The 22,016-nt window shown below is 50.6% G+C and overlaps 1 pseudogene; it reads left to right on the forward strand.

Moving 5' to 3' along the window:
- Window positions 1–12,397: 12,397 nt before the first annotated feature.
- On the forward strand, window positions 12,398–21,480 carry LOC129138273 (carboxylesterase 4A-like; annotated as a pseudogene).
- Window positions 21,481–22,016: the final 536 nt, after the last annotated feature.

Consider the following 22,016-nt stretch of genomic DNA (forward strand, 5'->3'; position numbering starts at 1 on the left):
GTGTTCTACTTCAATCTTGGCACCCACTGTATGCTTAGACCTTGACTCACACATGTTCAGCTTTAAGCCACTGCACAGATGAGCAAACGGGGTGGAGATTGCAGGCTGATCAGTTTGTCTGAAGAGCCAAGATCATCTAGCGTGACCTGTTGCCCAAGGCAGAGACAAGGCTGTGGGCTGGTCAGAAGCTGGTTACAATTCCTCCCGCCCCAGTACTTGCTGGCAGGGATTAAGAGCAGATAAAAGTGTGCTCACACACTGTAGACACGGCTACCATGCCATCCACAGTGTTGCCATCACCCCTGCCCACAGCAGGAGCTGGCTGGAGCATGAGGTGGATTCTGTGCTCGAGCCTCACCCTCTGCCTGATGGCGCAGACGGCCTTGGGTAAGACCCCCACCCCTTCCCGAGGGTGTCAGGCAAGACGGGCACAAGGGACGGAGGGACAGGCCCCAGTTCAACCTCTCCTGGGGACAGCAGGGCAGGAGCACTTAGACAAAGCCTGGGCAAATGGAGGGTAGGGTTTCAGGACACTAAACCATCTACCAGCTGGGAGTCTGGAGAAGTCCTTTAGCCTCCCTGAACCTCAGGGCTTCTCTGCATTTCCTGCCTCCCAACACCGGTGAAGGGGTCTGAGAACATGGCCACATCTTTCCTTCCTTCCCACCTTTTTCCTTCCTTCCATCCTTCTTTCCTTCTCCTAAGCAGGAGGCCTGTCTCTGCCCCCTCTCTGCTACATGAACCTCTTTATCACCTTCAAATTTCTCCCCAATATCTTTCTTTTTAAAATGAGTACTACACTTTTTACTGTGAAAACAATCTAATACATTAACAAAAGTTTACTGAGGTATAAGATGTATACAGCAAGGTGCACACATCTTTACTGTATAATTATATCTATTATACTAATTATTATATATATAATATATACCATATATAATATATACCATATATATACCATATATATACCATAGATATACCATATATATATACCATATATATACCATATATATACCATATATATACCATATATATACCATATATATACACCATATATATACCATATATATATATACACCATATATATATATACACCATATATATATATATATGGTAACCATTATCCAGATCAAGATCTAGAACATTTCCAGTGGGTTAGGCATAGTAGCTCATGCCTGTAATTCCAGCAGTTTGAGAGGCTGAGGTGGGAGGATTACTTGAGCCCAGGAGTTTGAGACCAGCCTGGGCAAATAGTGAGACCTAGCCTGGGTAAATAGACTCTGTCTCTATTTTTAAAAAACTTTTTTTAAAAAGTTTTTTTAACTTACAAGGATACACCTGTAATCCCAGCACTTTGGGAGGCCGAAGCGGGCAGATCACCTGAGGTCAGGAGTTTGAGACCAGCCTAACCAATATTATTACCCCGTCTCTACTAAAAATACAAAATTAGCCGGGCATGGTGGCACATGCCTGTAATCCCAGCTACTCAGGAGGCTGAGGCAGGAGAATCGCTTGAACCCAGGTGGCAGAGGTTGCAGTGAGCCGAGATCGTGCCATTGCACTCCAGCCTGGGCAACAAGAGCGAAACTCTATCTCAGAAAAAAAAAACAAAAACAAAACCATCTCCAGCGTCCCATGTACTCCTTCTCAGTCAATACTCAAAGTTACCACTAGTCTGACCTCTATCATAAATAAATTTTGCCTATATATACATATATCCATTATTTTAAATTTGAAGGAAACTTTGCTTACTCCGCTTTTAACATTTTGGCATATTTTCTTTTCATCTTTTCTTTTTTTTTTGAGACGGAGTCTCGCCCTGTCACCCAGACTGGTGTGCAGTGGTGCCATATCCGCTCACTGCAACCTCCACCTCCCGGGTTCAAGCAATTCTCCCCACCTCAGCCTCCCAAGTAGCTGGGACTACAGGTGTACACCACAAGCCGAGCCAATTTTTATATTTTTTTAGTGGAGATGGGGTTTCGCCATGCTGGCCAGGCAGGTCTCGAAATTCTGACCTGAGATGATCCACCTGCCTCGGCCTCCCAAAGTGCTGGGACCGCAGGCATGAGCCACCATGCCCAGCCTCTTTTCACCTTTTCGTTGTGTATTTATCTATAGCTGTACTATTAGAATGTACACAATTTTAAGCCAAATGTGGTGGCTCATGTCTATAATCCCAGCATTTTGGGAGTCTGATGTGGGAGGATTGCTTAAGCTCAGGAGTTCAAGACCAGCCTGGGCAACATAACTAGAGCCCATCTGAACAAAAAATTTAAAAATTAGCCAAGCATGGTGTGGTGCATGCCTGCAGTTCCAACTACTCGAGAGGCTGAAGTGAGAGGCTCACTTGAGTTTGGGAGGTGAAGGCTGTAGTGAGCTATGATCATGCCACTGCCTTCCAGCCTGGGCAACAGAGGGAGACCTTGTCTCAAAAAAAGAAAAAAAATAAGGGAAAGAAAAGAAAAGAAAGAAAGAATGAATAAACACAATTTTATACTCCGGGGTTTTTCTCTTTTTTTTTTGTTTTTTAATTTAAATTATTACCAAAAACAGTTTAAAGTTTGAGTCTGTAGTTACATTGGCCTTGCTTGGTCCCCAGATATAAATGATGCTTCCAGTATTCACTATGGTATAGATAAATTTAGTTCAGAAAGGTCTTTGTTTTCATGTGTTTCTGACTATTTTCACAGGGGAGAGACCCAGAAATGGAATTACTGAGTGAAGGCATGTGAACTTTTCTTTTCTTTTCTTTTTTGGTTGTTGTTTTGTTTTTGAGATGGAGTCTCACTCTGTCTCCCAGGCTGGAGCACAGTGATGCGATCTTGGCTCACTGCAACCTCCACCTCCTGGGTTCAAGCAATTCTCCTATCTCAGCCTCCTGAGTAGCTGGGATTACAGGCACGCACCACCACGCCCAGCTAATTTTTGTATTTTTAGTAGAGACAGGGTTTCACCATGTTGGCCAGGCTGGTCTTGAACTCCTGACCTCCAGTGATCCACCTGCCTTGACCTCCCAAAGTGCTGGGATTACAGGCGTGAGCCACCACACCGGCTGGCAAGTGAACTTTTCATGGCTTTGTATACATTTCGCCAAATTATTTTCCCAAGGCATTGTATCAGTTTATCCTCCACCAACAGTATATGTGAATGTCCTTTTCACTCTATCTTCACCAGAATTAGATGCCATCACTTTTAAATTTATTATGTCTAAGTTGTAACTCCTGGTCTTAGTTAGCACTTTATGACCACCAGTAAGGTGGAATATTGTTTTCATAGGTGCTTACATGCTGCCTCTGGGTAGCAGAGCTGAGATGGGGACCACTCCATGGCAGCTCATGCTCAGGGGTCTAGAGCACTCTGCTACATGGCTAGGTGCCCCTTGGAGGCTGGGTAGCCGACAGAAAAACATGGTTTAAGGCACTGCTCTGATGTAAGATACTTTTCTGTGTGACCTCGGCCAACTTATATAACCCCTTTGAGCTTCAGCTTCCACATTTGTATAGTTTTGTAACAATAACATTTGCCCTATAAGGTTTTCAGAAAAATGAGGTGAGGCTGGGTGAGGCTCATGCATGCCTGTACTCCCAGAACTTTGGGAGGCCAGAGTGGGAGGATCACTTGAGGCCAAGAGTTCAAGACCAGCCTAGGTAACAAAGTGAGACCCTGTCTCTACAAAAGAGAAAAAGAAAAAAAGAAAAAAATGAGGTGAGATAATTTAAAGTGTTTGGCACAGCACCCAGGCTATAATGAAGGCCCAGTAAATTATAGCTATTGGCTATTCCACCATGAGTGGACCCTGGATTCAGGGCAAATCCAGGTAATGGGTTAGACCTTGGCCTCCTGGCTGTGTCCTGTGAGACTGCAGGCTGGTCATGGCCCCCCTCTGGGTCTTTGGGCCTCCCTCAGCTCCTCCCAAGTCCAGTGGAGAAGCCCATGTGAAAGAGCTTTGTAAACTGCAAAGGCTGCACAAACGAGAGATTTGAGCTAGCCCTTGCCCCTCCTGGCCTGCCTCCATGCTTGAAGGGTCTCCATTGCAGTCACTTCTTTTTGCCCAGATATTGCTTATATGAGATCTGTAGAGACCTGGGGGTATGGGCAGAGAGGCATTTTTGGCAACCTGCAGCTGGGAGTGTGAAGGTGTGCTCTATTGCATCAATTCCAAATCCTATTCCAAAAACCATTTGCATCAAAATCTGGGGAGGTTTGCAACCCTGAGATTCTCATCAGAGAGTGTGGGGTGGGGCCAAGGAATACATATTTTTGCAATGATCCTCCAGGTGATTCTGATGCACAGATAGGTTCGCTAATTACTTGGATCAGGTCTGCTTTCTGTTACTTTACAGAATGAGCTCCATAGGACCGGAGCACAGAACAATTCAGTTTGGGTTTTTGTTGTTTGTTTTTTGGTTTTTTGTTTGTTTGTTTTGAGACGGAGTCTTGCTCTGTTGCCCAGGCTGGAGTACAGAGTGATCTCTGCTCACCGCAACCTCCTCCTCCCAGGTTCAAGAGATTCTCCTGCCTCAGCCTCCTAAGTAGCTGGTATTACAGGCTTGTGCCGCTGTGCCTGGCTAATTATTATTATTGGTTTTTTTTTAGTAGAGATGGGTTTCACCATGTTGGCCAGACTGGTCTTGAACTCCTGACCTCAGGTGATCCACCTGCCTCGGCCTCCCAAAGTGCTGGGCTTATAGGCGTGAGCCACCGTGCGCAGCCCAATTCGGTTTTGATAAAAGGAGGAGGGGGCAAATAGACAAGGGCACTTCAGGAAGGGACAGTGGATGTGAGGCTTCAATGACTCTTGGCAATAGGAGTGGGGCAGGATGACAGCCTGGAAGAGGAAGAAAAGAGTATCCACGGGAAGTCGGATTCAACTTGGCTTATTTCATATCTATGCCAAGAGCTGGCTATGGCGTAAGTTTGCTTGCATTGTGTATGTGTGCTTGTGTGTGCGTGTAATAAGTATGCTGTAGATAGATTTGTTGTCACCTATGTACAACTGCACTTGTATGCATATGTATGTATGTATATGGACATGCATTTTACTCTTCTGTTTCTGCATGTTTCTTGGAGTGTTTGTTTGTCTGTTTTGAGACGGAGTCTTGCTTTGTCACCCAGGCTGGAGTGCAGTGGCAAAATCTCGGCTCACTGCAACCTCCGCCTCCAGGGTTCAAGCGATTCTCCTGCCTCAGCCTCCCGAGTAGCTGGGATTACAGGTGCCCGCCACCACGCCTGGCTAATTTTTGTATTTTTAGTAGAGACAGCGGTTTCACCATGTTGGCCAGGCTGGTCTCGAACTCCTGACCTCAAGTGATCTGCCCACCTCCGCCTCCCAAAGTGCTGGGATTATAGGCATGAGCCACTGCGCCTGGCCTTTTTCTGCATGTTCCTTTGTAGATGAGCTGTGCTCACATGTACCTATATCATAAATTAGCATGTACATGTGAGTATTAGATGCGAGTATGCATACGAGTAAGAATGCATATATGCGTGTATGATTTCTTCCTAGAAACATGCTGGGCTAATGTTAACAAGAACAGAGGCGTAGGCCGGGCGCGGTGGCTCACGCCTGTAATCCCAGCAGTTTGGGAGGCTGAGGCGGGCAGATCACAAGTTCAGGAGATCAAGACCATTCTGGCTAACATGGTGAAACCCTGTCTCTACTAAAAATACAAAAAATTAGCTGGGCATGGTGGCAGGTGCCTGTAGTCCCAGCTACTAGGGAGGCTGAGGCAGGAGAATGGCATGAACCTGGGAGGTGGGGCTTGCAGTGAGCTGAGATCGTGCCACTGCACTCCAGCCTGGGTGACAGAGCAAGACTCCGTCTCAAAAAAAGGACAGAGATGTAGCTATATTAATATCAGACAAACAGAAATCAAAATGAATAATGCATTTATTGCCATTAAATGATGCAGAGAAATAGCCAATATAATAGACATAAATATTTATTTATTTATTTATTTATTTATTTATTTTTTGAGACGGAGTCTCACTCTGTTGCCCAGGCTGGAGTGCAGTGGCGCGATCTCGGCTCACTGCAACCTCCGCCTCCTGGGTTCAAGCAATTCTCCTGCCTCAGCCTCCTGAGTAGCTGTATTACAGGTGTGTGTCACCACGCCCAGCTAATTTTTGTATTTTTAGTAGAGACGGGGTTTCACCATTCCTGACCTCGTGATCCACCCACCTTGGCCTCCTGAAGTGCTGGGATTACAGGCGTGAGCCACTGCGCCCAGCCGACATGAACTTTTATGTGTTTACCCATAGGGATTTGAAATGTTAAATGAGGTTGGGCGCGGTGGCTCATGCCTATAATCCCAGCACTTTGGGAGGCCAAGGCGGGCGGATCACGAGGTCAGGAGATAGAGACCATCCTGGCTAGTACGGTGAAACCCCATCTCTACTAAAAATACAAAATTAGCCAGGCATGGTGGTGCATGCCTATAATTCCAGCTACTTGGGAGGCTGAGGCAGGAGAATGGCTTGAACCCGGGAGGCAGAGGTTGCGGTGAGCCGAGATCACGCCATTGTACTCCAGCCTGGGCAGAAACAGCGAAACTCCATCTCAAAAAAAAAAAAAAAAAAATTAGCCAGGCGCGGTGCTGTGTGTCTGTAGTCCCAGCTACTCAGGAGGCTGAAGCAGGAGAATCACTTGAACCTGGAAGGTGGAGGTTGCAGTGAGCCAAGATTGGGCTATTGCACTCCAGCCTGGGCGATAGAGAAAGACCCCATCTAAATAAATAAATAAATAAATGAGGGCCGGGCGTGGTGGCTCACACCTGTAATCCCAGCACTTTGGGAGGCCAAGGCGGGCAGATCACGAGGTCAGGAGATCGAGACCATCCTGGCTAGCATGGTGAAACACCACCTCTACTAAAAATACAAAAAATTAGCCAGGTGTGGTGGCGGGCGCCTGTGGTCCCAGCTGCTCTGGAGGTTGAGGCAGGAGAATGGCGTGAATCTGGGAGGCGGAGCTTGCGGTAAGCCGAGATTGCGCCACTGCACTCCAGCCTGGGCGACAGAGCAAGACTCCATCTCAATAAATAAATAAATAAATAAATAAATAAATAAATAAATATAAATAAATGAAACGTTAAAGGAGAGAAAAAATTCTGAGAGAAGCACAAGAAAAAGTGGACAGACACACAATGGTTATGATCAATTGTTATGAAAAGCAGCCACTGCTTCCCATGACAGATGGGCCAGGGTCCCATTTGTGGCTGAGTGGCTGCGCAGGGGTGACCCTTTTCCCTTCTCTTTCCAGGTGCCTTGGTCCCATTTGTGGCTGAGTGGCTGAGCCAGGGTCCCATTTGTGGCTGGGTGACTGAGCAGAGGTGACCCTTTTCCCTTCTCTTCCCAGGTGCCTTGCACACCAAGAGGCCTCAAGTGGTCACCAAATATGGAACCCTGCAAGGAAAACAGATGCATGTGGGGAAGACACCCATCCAAGTCTTTTTAGGAGTCCCCTTCTCCAGACCTCCTCTAGGTATCCTCAGGTTTGCACCTCCAGAATCCCCGGAGCCCTGGAAAGGAATCAGAGATGCTACCACCTACCCGCCTGGGTAAGAGTCAGAGGCCTGTCCACTGGGAGGGGGCAATGGGCCTATGCCTGCATCTGGGTGGGGCTTTGCACAGCTCACTGAGAAGAACTCACTGTGTGATCACAGGCAGGCCTGGGGCCCATTCTGGGCCTCAGTTTTCAGACCCATATCATGAGCAAACTGGTCCTGATGGTGTTTACATCACTGACAATGCTGCTGTTGGTTTTTGTTTTTGTTTTTTTTAGATGGAGTCTCGCTCTGTCACCAGGCTGGAGTGCAGTGGCATGATCTCGGCTCACTGCAACCTCCGCCTCCCGGGTTCAAGCGAGTCTCCTGCCTCAGCCTCTGAGTACCTGGGGCTACAGGTATGTGCCACCATGCACACCTAATTTTTGTATTTTTAGTAGAGACAGGGTTTCATTATGTTGGCCAGGATGGTCTCGATCTCTTGACCTCGTGATCCACATGCCTCGGCCTCCCAAAGTGCTGAGATTACAGGCATGAGCCACTGCGCCTAGCCTTGTTGTTGGTTTCTTAGAGGAGAGCTCCAGGCAAGGGGGAGGCTGTCACTGACCGTGCTCCAGCACCTGCTGGGGAGCTGCATTTTCCTAAATGTGTCTGAGGGGCAGTGTTCACTCTCACATCACCCCCCTGACCCAGTCCGGAGCTCTTCCCTCTCTCTGGGGGCTGAGCCCTGAGTCACAGAAGCATAATTAGAGTAATGACTGCCCTTTGAAGCACTGGGCTTGGCGATTTACCCAGAACAAGTGTATTTACTGTTTATTCAGGCTGTTGAGTAATCCACTGTCCAGAACATTCTGTGGCAATCATTAACAATGCTCAGCATCAGTTGGTTAAAGCACAGGGTTTAGAAAAATGTCTGAGAACCTGGGTATCAGCTGATATAAAAAGATACAAATACCACCCCAGATGTCTAGCTGTTAAAAACAGGTTGTTGGCTGGGCACAGTGGCTCACACTTGTGATACCAGAATTTTGACAGGCCAAGACAGGATGACTGCTTGAACCCAGGAGTTCAAGACCAGCCTGGGCAGCATGGCAAGACCCCATATCTACAGAAAATTAAAAAAAATATATCTGGGGGCGGTGGTGAGCACCTGTGGTCCCAGTTACTCTAAAGGCTGGGGTGGGAGGATCACTTGATCAAAGCCCAAGGGATCACGGTTGTAGTAAGCCATGAGTGCACCACTGACTGCACTCCAGCCTGAGCCACAGAGTGAGACCCTGTCTCAAAAAAAAAAAAAAAAAGCAGGTTGTCCACTGTTAGAACATGACTAGCAGTTACTAAAATACCAGAGCGTTCCTTGTCAGAACATTGGCTGTCACTGATAAGATCCCAGTTATCCTGAACATTCTGTGACTTATTTAGAATCCCAAAGATCAGGTGACAGAACATGGGATGGCCACTGTTAGAACCCTGGAGATCAGGGATTTAGAGGTTAGGGTGTTCACTGTATAGAAGTCTGGGCATCAGTTGTTAGAAACTGACCATGAGCTGTCAGAACAATGGCTGTTTGGAAACGGAGTGTCAGGTGTCAGAATTTGTGGATTGCTCAGAATAGCCCATGGGGTGGTGGTTGGGATGGGCAGCGGGAGAGGAGGATGTTTCAAAGATAGTAGTTTCTGCCTGGGTAGTTACAGGGGAGGTGGAAGGAAGGTATCAGACTCCAAATTTATTTTGAAAGTAAAATTGGCAGGATTTGCTGGAGAATTGGATATAAGCCACAAGGAAAGAAGAGGAATCACTGATAATGACTAGTTTTTGGCCACAGTAGACAAGGAAATAGGGGTACCATTTATCAAAATGAGGAAAACTGGAGCAAGAGCAAGTTTGGGCAAAATAGGAATTCATTTTGAGCCAGGAGCAGTGGCTCATGCCTGTAATTCCAGCACTTTGGGAGGCCAAGGCAGGAAATCACTTGAGCTCAGGAGTTTGAGACCAGCTTGAGCAATGTAGTGAGACCCTGTCTCTACAAGAAATTTAAAAAATTAGCTGGGCGCAGTGCCGTGGTCCTAGCTACTTGGGAGGCTGAGGTAAGAGGTTCGCTTGGGCTTGGGAGGTTGAGGCTGCAGTGAGCTGTGATCGTGCCACTCACACTTAGCCTGAGAGACAGAGTGAGACCCTATCTAAAACACACACACACACACACACACACACACACACACACACACACACACACACAGAGTTCCTTTTGGGGCCTGTTAAATTTGACGTGCTGACGGATGTCCCACGTGGAGGGGCGGTAAGGTGGCTGGAGAGAGGAGACAGAAGGCAAACTGATCATCAGCACATCAGTGGTGTGAAGACCCTGGGCCTGGATGATGGGAGAAAGGATGGTCAGAAAAAAAAACAAAAACTGAGGGTCGAGGACTGGGCACTCTCATGCTTAGGCCTGGAGAGAAGGAGGAACCACCAATGAGGTGGCAGGAATATCAGGAGCACGGGGTGTTACAGAAGCCCAGAGAAGGAAAGCTGTTCGAGAAAGATAATCTGGCCAGGCGAGGTGGCTCTCACCTGTAATCCCAACACCTTTGGAGGCTGAGGTGGGAGGATCCCTTGAGGCTAGGAGTTCCAGACCAACCTGGGCAACATAGTGAGACCCTGTCTCTACAAAAAAATTAAAAATTATCCAGTGTGATGGTGCGTGCTTGTAGTCCTAGCTACTTGGGAGGTTAAGGATCACTTGAGCCCAGGAGGTCAAGGCTGCAGTGAACTATGATCATGTCACTGCATTGCTGCCTGGGTGACCCTGTCTCTAAAGAAAGAGAGGAGGCTGGGCACCGTGGCTCATGCCTGTAATCCCAGCACTTTGGGAGGAAGAGGCGGGTGGATCACGAGGTCAGGAGTTCGAGACCAGCCTGACCAACATGGCGAAACCCCGTCTCTTCTAAAAATACAAAAATTAGCTAGGTGTCGTGGCATGTGCCTCAGGAGGCTGAGGCAGTGAGCTGATATCTCCCACCTGAACCCAGGAGGCGGAGGTTGCAGTCAGCCAAGATCGTGCCACTGCACTCCAGCCTGGCCGACAGAGTGAGACTCCATCTCAAACAAAAAAAAAGAGAGAAGGAGATAGAGCAAAGGGGAATATAATATGGTCAACTGTGTTGAGGGCTGTCAGGGCAAGTAAGATAATGACAGAGATTTAGCAAGATGGATGTCACTGGTGACCATGGCAGGATGGCTCTGATGGTGGGATGGGCACAGAAGCCTTGGCTGTTCATAATCCCAGTTCCCAGCTATCAGAGCCCTGGCTTTCCTGGTGAGGTGCTAGATGTGGTTTACTAGACAGCATTCTAATACCACATTAGCTGCTGCCAGAGGAGTGTTGGAATGCTGTAGGGAAGGACTGGTGAAAGGGAGCAGGTGATGCTCTGGGAACAGGCTAGGCTAGGACAAGAGCAGAAGGGAGCAGAGGAACAGGCGAGGCAAACAGGGTGTCCTGCACCCAATCAAATGGTCCAGGCCCAGCTGTTATGAGAATAGCCACCTAGGGGTTGGGCCAGCAGGGAGAAAAGGTGAGGTGGCCGGAGAGCCCATGCTACAAAAATACCCCAAATATCCACACAGTATAAGGCACTGGGCTGGGTGCCAATACTCAGATGAATCTATCTCCATTCCTGCCCTTGGGAAGTGCATGGTCACTTGGGGAGAAAAACAGCCAACTGAAATAACTCCAACCAGGACATGGTCAACAGCGGACAGGAGGCCAGGCATGGTGGCTCATGCCTATAATCCCAGCACTTTGGGAGGCCGAGGTGGGCAGATCACTTAAGGCCAGGAGTTCGAGACCAGCCTGGCCAACATGGTGAAACCCCGACTCTACTAAAAATACAAAAATTAGCTGGGCGTGATGGCACGTGCCTGTAGTCCCAGCTACTTGCAAGATTGAGGTAGGAGAATTGCTTGAACCTAGAGGCAGAGGTAGCAGTGAGCCAAGATCATGCCACTACACTCCAGCCTGGGCAACAGAGCAAGACTCTGTCTCAAAAAAATAAGTGGAGAGGATGTCGGGAGGCACAGAAGAGGAAGCGACCAGGAGAGGAGACACCACTTAAGCTGGGCCTTAAACACGAATAGGAGTTTGCTGGGCAGGGCAGAAGGCATTTGCTTGAGAGGACTGAGGCCCACGGGCTTGGAGGTGGGAGGCAAGGGGCCACATGTATCTACAGCAAAGGGTGGCTGGGACAGAGATGACTGGATGGAAAGGAGGGCCTGGCTACTCCGGGTATCTTAACTTTATCCTGAGGGCAGTGGAGAGCCAGGGAAGATTTTTGTTGATTTGTTTGTTTTTATTGATATATCATAGTTGTACATATTAGGGAAGATATGAAGAAGAGGAGTGACATAGTCCGCCAGAGTGTGGCCGAGGAGTAGGAGGAGTGTGAAGAGGCTGGGGTACTGTCCAGACCAGAGACGGTGGTGGCCTTGACATCTCCCCAGAGATGGGGATGGAGGGGAGGGACCATATTCCAGAGCTGTTTGGGAGGCAGAAGGGAGACTGAGGGGAGGGTGGGGCATGAAAGACAGGGAGGTGCCCAGGGCAGGCAGGTTCCTGCCTTGACAGCACCAACAGGAGCAGGCATCTCTCCACGGACTGAGGCGCCGGGCAGGGAGGGGATGGTTCCTGAGAGGCCAACCCGCCTCCCAGTCCTGGGCCCCGGCGCTGGCGGAGGCCTCCTGGACACGGACACGCACGCACATGCGCACGCACACGCACAGACGCTGCCTGGATTTTGCTTTGGGTTCCCTCTTCTCACTGCTGACCCTGGATTGAAACGATCTCCCGGCGGCCGCCGCCGCTACCTGGTGCCCGCAGGTGCCTGCAGGAGTCCTGGGGCCAGCTGGCCTGGATGTAGGTCAGCACGCGGGAACAGTACAAGTGGCTGCGCTTCAGCGAGGACTGTCTGTACCTGAACGTGTACGCGCCGGCGCGCGCGCCCGGGGATCCCCAGCTGCCAGTGAGTGCCAGGTCTCCCGCGCCCGCGGTCCCACCGCCGCCCACCGCCCCGCTCAGGCCCCGGCCTTCTTCATCCAGGTGATGGTCTGGTTCCCGGGAGGCGCCTTCATCGTGGGCGCTACTTCTTCGTACGAGGGCTCTGACTTGGCCGCCCGCGAGAAAGTGGTGCTGGTGTTTCTGCAGCACAGGCTCGGCATCTTCGGCTTCCTGAGGTGGCGGGGCCGGTACCCTTTGGGACCGCAGCTGTGGCCGGAGCGGCGGGGACTGGGTGGGAAGGGAGGGGCGGGGCCTGGGGCGGGGATGGGGGGGTGGGGCCGCGAGGCGGGGGCGGGGCCTGGCGCTTGGTGGAAGGGGCGGGCGCTCCATACCGTCTGGATGGGGCGAGCTAACTCCAAGGAAGGGGGTGTGGTCACAGGACTGGGTCTTAGAGGAGCAAGGCTGGGCTGGGTGGGGGAAGCCCAGGAGGGCAGCCCAACGCGCCCCGACTGTCGAGGCCCGGGACCCTGACAGTGAACCCCACACGCCCAGCACGGACGACAGCCACGCACGCGGAAACTGGGGCCTGCTGGACCAGATGGCGGCTCTGCGCTGGGTGCAGGAGAACATCGCAGCCTTCGGGGGAGACCCAGGAAATGTGACCCTGTTCGGCCAGTCGGCGGGGGCCATGAGCATCTCAGGACTGGTGAGAGCAATGCCCAGACGGACCCAGCACAGGCTTAGGCTCCTGCGTTCCCACAAATGTATGCTCCACTGCACAGGCCATGTGCAGATTTGCGTGTACAGGAACGTGCCTGCCACAGAAATGCTCTCGCCCCTGCCAAGGGTACAGCCCCTCACAGCCAAGGATGTCTCCTCTGTTGAGGGATAGCACTGATGAGAAAACTGAGCCCCAGGAAGGGTAGTGCTGAGGCTTGGGGTAATCAATGAATCCAGGTGCTACCCAGCACCTTCTGCCTCTCCACATTCCCCCAGAACTCTATCCCCTGAACAGAGCCCACCATCTGCCCCCTGGGCAAGGCTAGGACCTCACACCAGGCCTGCAAGCCAGGGGCATGAGTTGACGGGCTTTGCCCCTGACTCCTGTGTGACTGCTGACCTGGGATGTGCCTGGAATGTGGGTGTACTGTAAGATGCCCTGTGAGGGGCATATGGCTAGGAAGTGAACACATCACACAGGACATTGCTGGCCACAGTCATAATAATACTCAACAGCTGAGCACTTCCTGTGTGCCAGGCATTCTTCTAAGCACCTTATGTGTCGTCATCCATGTAATTCCTTCAATAGTCCAAAAAGAAAAGTACTGTTGTCTCCATTCTACAGAAAAAGAAACGAAGGCGAGAGAATTAAGCAACTTTATCCAAAATTCACTAAAAAGCAGAGGAAAAAAAAAATTTTTTTTTTGAGATGGAGTTTCGCTCTTGTTGCCCAGGCTGGAGTGCAATGGTGTGATCTCAGCTCACCATTACCTCCACCTCCCAGGTTCAAGCGATTCTCCAAAGCAGGGAAAGATTGTAAGCAGCAAAGTGACATGATCAGATGTGCATTTAGAGAGATGGCTCAGCCTGCTGCATGGGACTGGGTTGGCAAGAAACAGGAGCAGAGACTCGGAGAGCTACTGGGAGGGGCAGGGATGGGGATAGGATATATCCTAGGAGAGATCATGGGGCTGGCTCTAAAGCAGGGGCAGGAAAGATGGAGAGCAGAGGATGGCTCAGAGTGATCCAGGAGGCCAAATGGGCAGGACGAGGGCAGCTGGGGTGTGGTCATTAGCAGAGATAGGGAAGGCCCCTGGGGCTGGGGGATGGTATGGGGTAAGGAATGCCACCCAGACAGGGATTGGCTGGAGCAGGTTTGGGGCACATGAAGTCTGAGGTATCCAAGGGACAGGATGGGAGGCCCTAGATGTACTTGTTCCCCCAACTTGGGCAGTGGAGAGAGGCTAACAGCTGTCAGCGCAGGTAACAACCTGGGGAAACCATGAGGTCCCTTCCACCTACCCCTCATTTCTAGCCCTAAAGTAGAGGGAGACCCCTTTTCCACACCAGCAGATTCCCTCCCCCAATCTCACATCCCCTCTGGAACCCACTGGGGCCCACTGTACAGACCAGAGGCAGGAATACCACTGGCTTTAGGTCTAGGACATCACCCTAGGACTTCTGACTCCCTCCCAGTTACTTGCCCGTCCTGGCTTCACTCAGGCTGCCTGCCCATGGCCAGACAGATGCCCAGAACAGCCCAGGTGTCTCTACTTGGGCATCTTACGGGTGTATTCCTCCCTGTTCTTGCAGATGATGTCACCCCTAGTCTCAGGTCTCTTCCATCGGGCCATTTCCCAGAGTGGCACCGCGTTATTCAGACTTTTCATCACTCGTAACCCACTGAAAGTGGCCAAGGTGAGTGCCTCTCCTTCCCCAGGGCTCAGCATGGAAGGGCAGGATGGAAGCACCCCTGAGCATCCCTTCTTCTCTCTATAGAAGGTTGCCCACCTGGCTGGATGCAACCACAACAGCACACCGATCCTGGTAAACTGCCTGAGGGCACTATCAGGGGCCAAGGTGATGCGTGTGTCCAACAAGATGGTAGGTAGAACATTCCAGCTGTCTGACCTGGCTGCCTGAGGGCCATCCTCCTATCCTGGTACCCAGCCACCCCCAACTACTTCCCCAGGGACCCTGTCTCAAGAGCACACGAGGGAGACTTCCTTTAACTCTGATCCCTTCCTCTCCCCCACAGAGATTCCTCCAACTGAACTTCCAGAGAGACCCTGAAGAGGTAAACAGGCCACATTCTGCAATTTGAGTATTTATTTAACACCTACTTTGTGCCAGGCACTTGGGATACTTAGGGAATTGTTCAGGCCAAGATCCCTTCCCTAGTGGAGCTGATGTTCCGGTGGGGAAGGAGAATAAACCCTATAAATAAATATATTGTCCACCTCCTTAGAAGGTGATAAGTGAATAGCAAGGAATGGAGAGGGTAAAGGGGTTGGACATGTTGGGAGGTATGGACTTTTAAATAGAATGGCTAGAACAGGACTCAGTGAAGTGAAATTCAGCAAAGATTTTCAAGAGGTGAAGGAGTGAGCTATACAGATGCCCGCGGCCATCCCAAGTCCACGTAATTTGGTCCTGCCTATCCTGCTGCCCTCCCACACCCATCCTCCTGGGGCTCACCATGCCAGCCCCAGCCTTTTCCCAATCAAAGAACCTAGGCTAGAGCAGCCTCTGAAGGGGCACCCAAGCTCGCAGGGACCCTGGGAAGATACTTGAGGAGACTGGCTGGAAATGCCCTTTGCCTTGTAGATTATCTGGTCCATGAGCCCTGTGGTGGATGGTGTGGTGATCCCAGATGACCCTTTGGTGCTCCTGACCCAGGGGCAGGTTTCATCTGTGCCCTACCTTCTAGGTGTCAACAACCTGGAATTCAATTGGCTCTTGCCTTACATAAGTGAGTAGGAGTTCAATTGGCTCTTGCCTTACGTAAGTGAGTACCATAGTGGAGGCAGGGAAGGATGCCTCTTGGACGGTGCTGGGCACCAGGTCAGATGCCAGTAGCCCCTCTGTGGATGCCCTATGTTTGGGAGCCTCCTGTAGTCCCTGTACAGTGAAAACTGGCCATGAATGATGGAGGGGAAGAAGGGAGAAGTATGGCCTGTTGGAGATTTGAGGGCCACAAATTCTCAGATCATAGTTTAGAGGGGTTATGATGTTCATTCCCAAGCCTCTAGGCAACTGCAAATCCTGAAGCCCTCCCTTGCTCCTGGGTCAGGGTAGATGCCCCAACTCAGGATGGACCCCCACTCAGTACCACTTCAGCTCTGGCCCAGGTGGTAGTGATGAGCAGGATGGGAGCAGGGGGACAAGAGTCATGGGCCCTTCCTGGGCTGTGTGCTGTGTCTGATAACTCATCATTAGATGGGCAAGACCTTTGGGGCCTTTGTAGCTCTGGCCAAAATCCCTCCTAATGCTCAGGCCTGACCCACACTGGGGTCCTTGTCTTGTGAACAGATCATGAAGTTCCCGCTAAACCGGCAGGTGATGAGAAAGGAAACCATCACTAAGATGCTCTGCAGTACCCACACCCTGTTGGTGAGGGACCCAGCTGGCAGGGGTGCTCAGTTCCGACAGGGTTGACCCCCCCGTTTTTTTTTTAACCTAGTAGCTGCTCTTTGCAAAGGGGCTCACAGCCAGGGTAAGGATCTTTCTTGGAGGGTCTGGGGTTTGCTGTGGGATCAGATGACTGCTTACAGGTAAGGTGCTCAGGGTCACAGGGGCAGTTATGCAGTAAAATCAGGGGTTACAATCAGCAGAGACAGAAACTTTCCCAGGAAGCTCCCTTTTTTCCCCCTCCCAGGCCAAAAACTCCTGGGGGGCTGAGCATGGATCCAAGTCACTGGTGGGCCCACCTCTGGCCCAGCTGGCACCCAGGCCTCAGGTAGGTGTGGCCTCCTCACTCAGAATATCACCAAGGAGCAGGTACCACTTGTGGTGGAGGAGTACCTGGACAATGTCAATGAGCATGACTGGAAGATGCTACGAAACCATATGATGGACATAGTTCAAGATGCCACTTTTGTATACGCCACACTGCAGACTGCTCACTACCACCGAGGTATGCGGGGTCCCCAAGAGTGGCCACACTGGCCCCGTCCACTCTCCAGGTGTGCTGTTTACCAACTGGGCTTATCGACTGCTCCCCTACCCTCTCTGTACTTCTGGGCTAGTATAGGATTCTAAGATATCACAGAGGAGGCAGCATGCTATCAACTACAAGAGAGGAAGGGGCCAGGCACGGTGGCTCGCGCCTGTAATCCCAGCACTTTGGGAAGCTCAAGTAGGTGGATCATTTGAGGCCAGGAGTTCTAGACCAGCCTCACCAACATGGTGAAAACCCATCTCTACTAAAAATACAAAAAAATTAGCCAGCTGTAGTGGTGCATGCCTGTAGTCCCAGCTACTCAGTAGGCTGACGCAGGAGAATCACTTGAACCTGGGAGGGGGAGGTTGCAGTGAGCCAACATCACACCACTGCACTCCAGCCTGGGCAACAGAGCGAGACTCCATCTCAAGAAAAAAAACAAAAAAAGTATAAGAGAGGAACTGTTCTTCCTTAGGAACAAGGGCAGGACCTCAAACAGTCCAGAGGAGAAGCCTGGGGTGGTCAGGGAAGGCTTCCTGGCTGAGAGGACAGGCTTAGGGGCACCTTGAAAGTTCAGGCTGACTGGGGCTAGGGGAACATGTGGGTAACAGGTTAAAGTGGGGGGGCTGGAAAATGCAGACACCAAAGACCCTTCAATATGAGGCCAAGAAAGGAAGGTTCAGAACAGGGAAAAGGAAGGCTTCCATGATCCTGGCCCCAATCCTGTGAATTAGGTTTTAGTATTCTCAGTCTGAAGATAAGGAATTATTGATACAATTCAGAAAGGTAGAGCAACTTGCTTTAGGTCACACAGCGAATGAGTAGTGCAGACAGGATTCAAGTCTGCCCCCTTGATTCTGAAGCCAAAGCTCTTTTTCCTGCTTGGTGCAGGTGAGTGGGAGGCATGGGGTGGATGAGAAGCCTAGGCAGAGGCTTTTCCTGCATCCCTCCTCAGTTTCCCTATTCACAGATGCCGGCCTCCCTGTCTACCTGTATGAACTTGAGCACCACGCTCGTGGAATAATCGTCAAACCCCGCACTGATGGGGCAGACCATGGGGATGAGATGTACTTCCTCTTTGGGGGCCCCTTCGCCACAGGTGCAAAGGTCCCACCTGATACCCCAACTGGGTGTCCAGTCTCCCACCTCTGGATGCAGACCCACCCCTCCATCGGCTGGCCACAGGGAGCTCACCAGTTCCTAATCTGTGATGCTCTCCCAAATGAAAGTCTTCTGCTCCGGAAGCAACAGAAGCAGCAGGAGTAGGGTGGGAGGTCAGTGTCCCCTGCTCTGTCCGAAATCCCACATCCCATTCTGCCCCCAGGCCTTTCCATGGGTAAGGAGAAGGCACTTAGCCTCCGGATGATGAAATACTGGGCCAACTTTGCCCGCACAGGGTGAGTCTGCCCCCCAGCACATCTGGGCATTCTACCTTCCCAGTGCTGGACCCGAAGAAGCCAGCTGCTTTGGATATTTGCCCCAGCATGTCCTACAGGAACTGCCCAGTCGGCCCAACCAGGGTGCCCCTTCTTCTTCAGCTTTCCCCAGTCAGTCACCGGATCCTAAACGTCTCTAGAATGTGTCCTTCTTGATCCATGACCCACACTCTTCATTCACTCAAGCATTCCACAGTCATTCACCACTGCACTCTTTTGGGCCCAGCCCCAGTACTGGGAGCTGGAATTCAAGGATGTTGCAGACATGAGCCCCATCCTCCAGCAGCTCACCACATAAAATCAGGAAATTAAAATCTGGTATGCTGAGAGCTGTACTGGGGGAGCACAAGGCACTTTGAGAGCATAGAGGAGGTGTCTGGCCCAGCCTAGGGGGCAGGTGACATGTAAAGAGAGCTTTGGCTAGCCTTGTGACTATTTTCTTAGTCTCACTCTGTCACCCAGACTGGATGCAGTGGCGCAATCCCAGCTCACTGCAATCTCCGCCTCCCAGGTTCAAGTGATTCTCCCGCCTCGGCCTCCTGAGGAGTTGGGATTACAGGCCACCACGCCTGGCTAATTTTTGTATTTTTGTAGAGGTGGGGTTTCACGTTGGCCAGGCTGGTCTTGAATTCCTAACCTCAAGCTATCCACCCACCTCGGCCTCTGAAAGTGCTGGGATTACAGGCATGAGCCACTGTGCCTGGCCTCTCTCCTTTCAATTCATCCTCCTTATGACACTCAAAGTGTCTTTCTTTTTCTTTTTTTTTTTTTTAATTTTTTTGAGACAGGGTCTCACTCTGCTGCCCAGGCTAGAGTATAGTGGTGCAATCACAGCTCACTGCAGCCTTGACCTCCCAGGCTCAAGCAATCCTCCCACTTCAGCCTCCCAAGTAGCTGGGACTACAGGCACATACCACCATGCCCGTCTAATTTTTTTTTTTTTTTTTTTTTTTTGAGACAGAGTCTCGCTCTGTCACCCAGGCTGGAGAGCAGTGGTGCAATCTCAGCTCACTGCAAGCTCTGCTTCCCGGGTTTATGCCATTCTCCTGCCTCAGCCTACTGAGTAGCTGGGACTACAGGTGCCTGCCACCATGCCTGGCTAATTTTTTTGTATCTTTAGTAGAGACGAGGTTTCACCATGTTAGCCAGGATGGTCTCGATCTCCTGACCTCGTGATCTGCCCGCCTCGGGCTCCCAAAGTGCTGGGATTACAGGTGTGAGCCACCACGCCTGGCCTAATTTTTTTATTTTTTTAGAGATGAAGTCTTGCTATTTTGCCCAGACTGGTCTCCAACTCCCGGGCTTAAGCAATTTTCTCACCTATGCCTCCCAAAGTGTTGGTCTTACAGGCGTTAGCCACCATACCCAGCCCAAGGGGTCTTTCTGAAATAACATCTGACCAAGTCACTCTCCTGTTTAAAACTCTTCATGGCTTCTCTCTGCCTCCAAGATAAAGTCCCAGCTCCTCAACCTTGCATGAAAGGCCTTTCAAAATCTTTTCTATGTCATCTCCTTTCCACTTCGATCCCTTTCACACGCACTCTTTTTTTTTGTTTTTGTGTTTGTTTTTGAGACAGAGTCTCGCTCTGTCACCCAGGCTGGAGTGCAGTGGCGTGATCTCGGCTCACTGCAATCTCCACCTCCCAGGTTCATGCTATTCTCCTGCCTCAGCCTCCCGAGTAGCTGGGACTACAGGCACCCGCCACCTCGCCCAGCTTTTTTTTTTTGTATATTTAGTAGAGACAGGGTTTCGCCATGTTAGCCAGGATGGTCTTGATCTGCTGACCTCGTGATCCGCCCGCCTCAGCCTCCCAAAGTGCTGGGATTACAGGCATGAGCCACCAGGCCTGGCCACACACACACTCTGTTTTTACCTAACTCTTGACTTGTGCTTCCTCCAAAAGCCTTGGTCTTTTATATCTCTCAACCTGGCACATACTGTTTGCTCTGCCTGGAAGGCCCACCCCAATACACACTTTCCTACTCTTTATTAAAGTTCTAAGTATCATCTCCGTAAAGCCCTCTGGAACCCCAATTCCCAAGGGCAAATTAAATGAGGGAAGGGTGAAAGAAAGAAGCAGGATGAAAAGGAACACAGGTAGTCCTCTCTTTTTTATTTCTGGGCAGAAACCCCAATGATGGGAGTCTGCCCTGCTGGCCACGCTACAACAAGGATGAAAAATATCTGCAGCTGGATTTTACCACAGGAGTGGGCATGAAGCTCAAGGAGAAGAAGATGGCTTTTTGGATGAGTCTGTACCAGTCTCAAAGACCTGAGAAGCAGAGGCAATTCTAAGGGTGGCTATGCAGGAAGGAGCCAAAGAGGGGTTTGCCCCCACCACCCAGGCCCTGGGGAGACTAGCCATGGACATACCTGGGGACAAGAGTTCTACCCACCCCAATTTAGAACTGCAGGAGCTCCCTGCTGCCTCCAGGCCAAAGCTAGAGCTTTTGCCTGTTGTGTGGGACCTGCACTACCCTCTCCAGCCTGACATCCCATGATGCCCCCCTACTTCACTGTTGACATCCAGTTAGGCCAGGCCCTGTCAACACCACACTGTGCTCAGCTCTCCAGCCTCAGGACAACCTCTTTTTTTCCCTTCTTCAAATCCTCCCACCCTTCAATGTCTCACTGTGGCTCCTTCTTATGGGAGGTCGACCCAGACTGCCACTGCCCCTGTCACTGCACCCAGCTTGGCATTTACCATCCATCCTGCTCAACCTTGTGCCTGTCTGTTCACATTGGCCTGGAGGCCTAGGGCAGGTTGTGACATGGAGCAAACTTTTGGTAGTTTGGGATCTTCTCTCCCACCCACACTTATCTCCCCCAGGGCCACTCCAAAGTCTATACACAGGGGTGGTCTCTTCAATAAAGAAGTGTTGATTAGACCTGAATTTCTCCACCTATAAAATGGGTGTGTGAAGTGAATGATGTCTCAATTTCAGCCCTGAGAGAAAGGAAGTATTGCTGACTGTTCCTTAGTGGGCTGCGCCTGGATGCTACACTCAGTCAAAGGGTGCTACTGCAAAGTTGCCTGGGGTACAAAACACTTGCCTTTTGCCTTCATGGTCTCAAGTGCACCCCTCAGGACAGCAGGACAGCCACACCCCACGCTCACTTGTCCATCAGTTTAGGTCTTAGTGCCACATCTAGATTCCTCTGGCCTCTCCTGCAGCCCGTGTGTATCCCAGCCTGTCCCACAGTTTTGTTTTATTGTTTTGTGGGGTTTTTTTTTTTTTTTTTTTGAGACGGAGTTTTGCTCTTGTCACCCAGGCTGGAGTGCAATGATGAAATCTCAGCTCACTGCAGCCTCAGTCTCCCGAGTTCAAGCGATTCTCCTGCCTCAGCCTCCCAAGTAGCTAAGATTACAGATGCCCACCACCATGCCCGGCTAATTTTTGTATTTTTAGTAGAGATAGGGTTT

Source organism: Pan troglodytes, chromosome 22, assembly GCF_028858775.2.
Source record: "Pan troglodytes isolate AG18354 chromosome 22, NHGRI_mPanTro3-v2.0_pri, whole genome shotgun sequence".
Lineage (NCBI taxonomy): Eukaryota > Metazoa > Chordata > Mammalia > Primates > Hominidae > Pan > Pan troglodytes.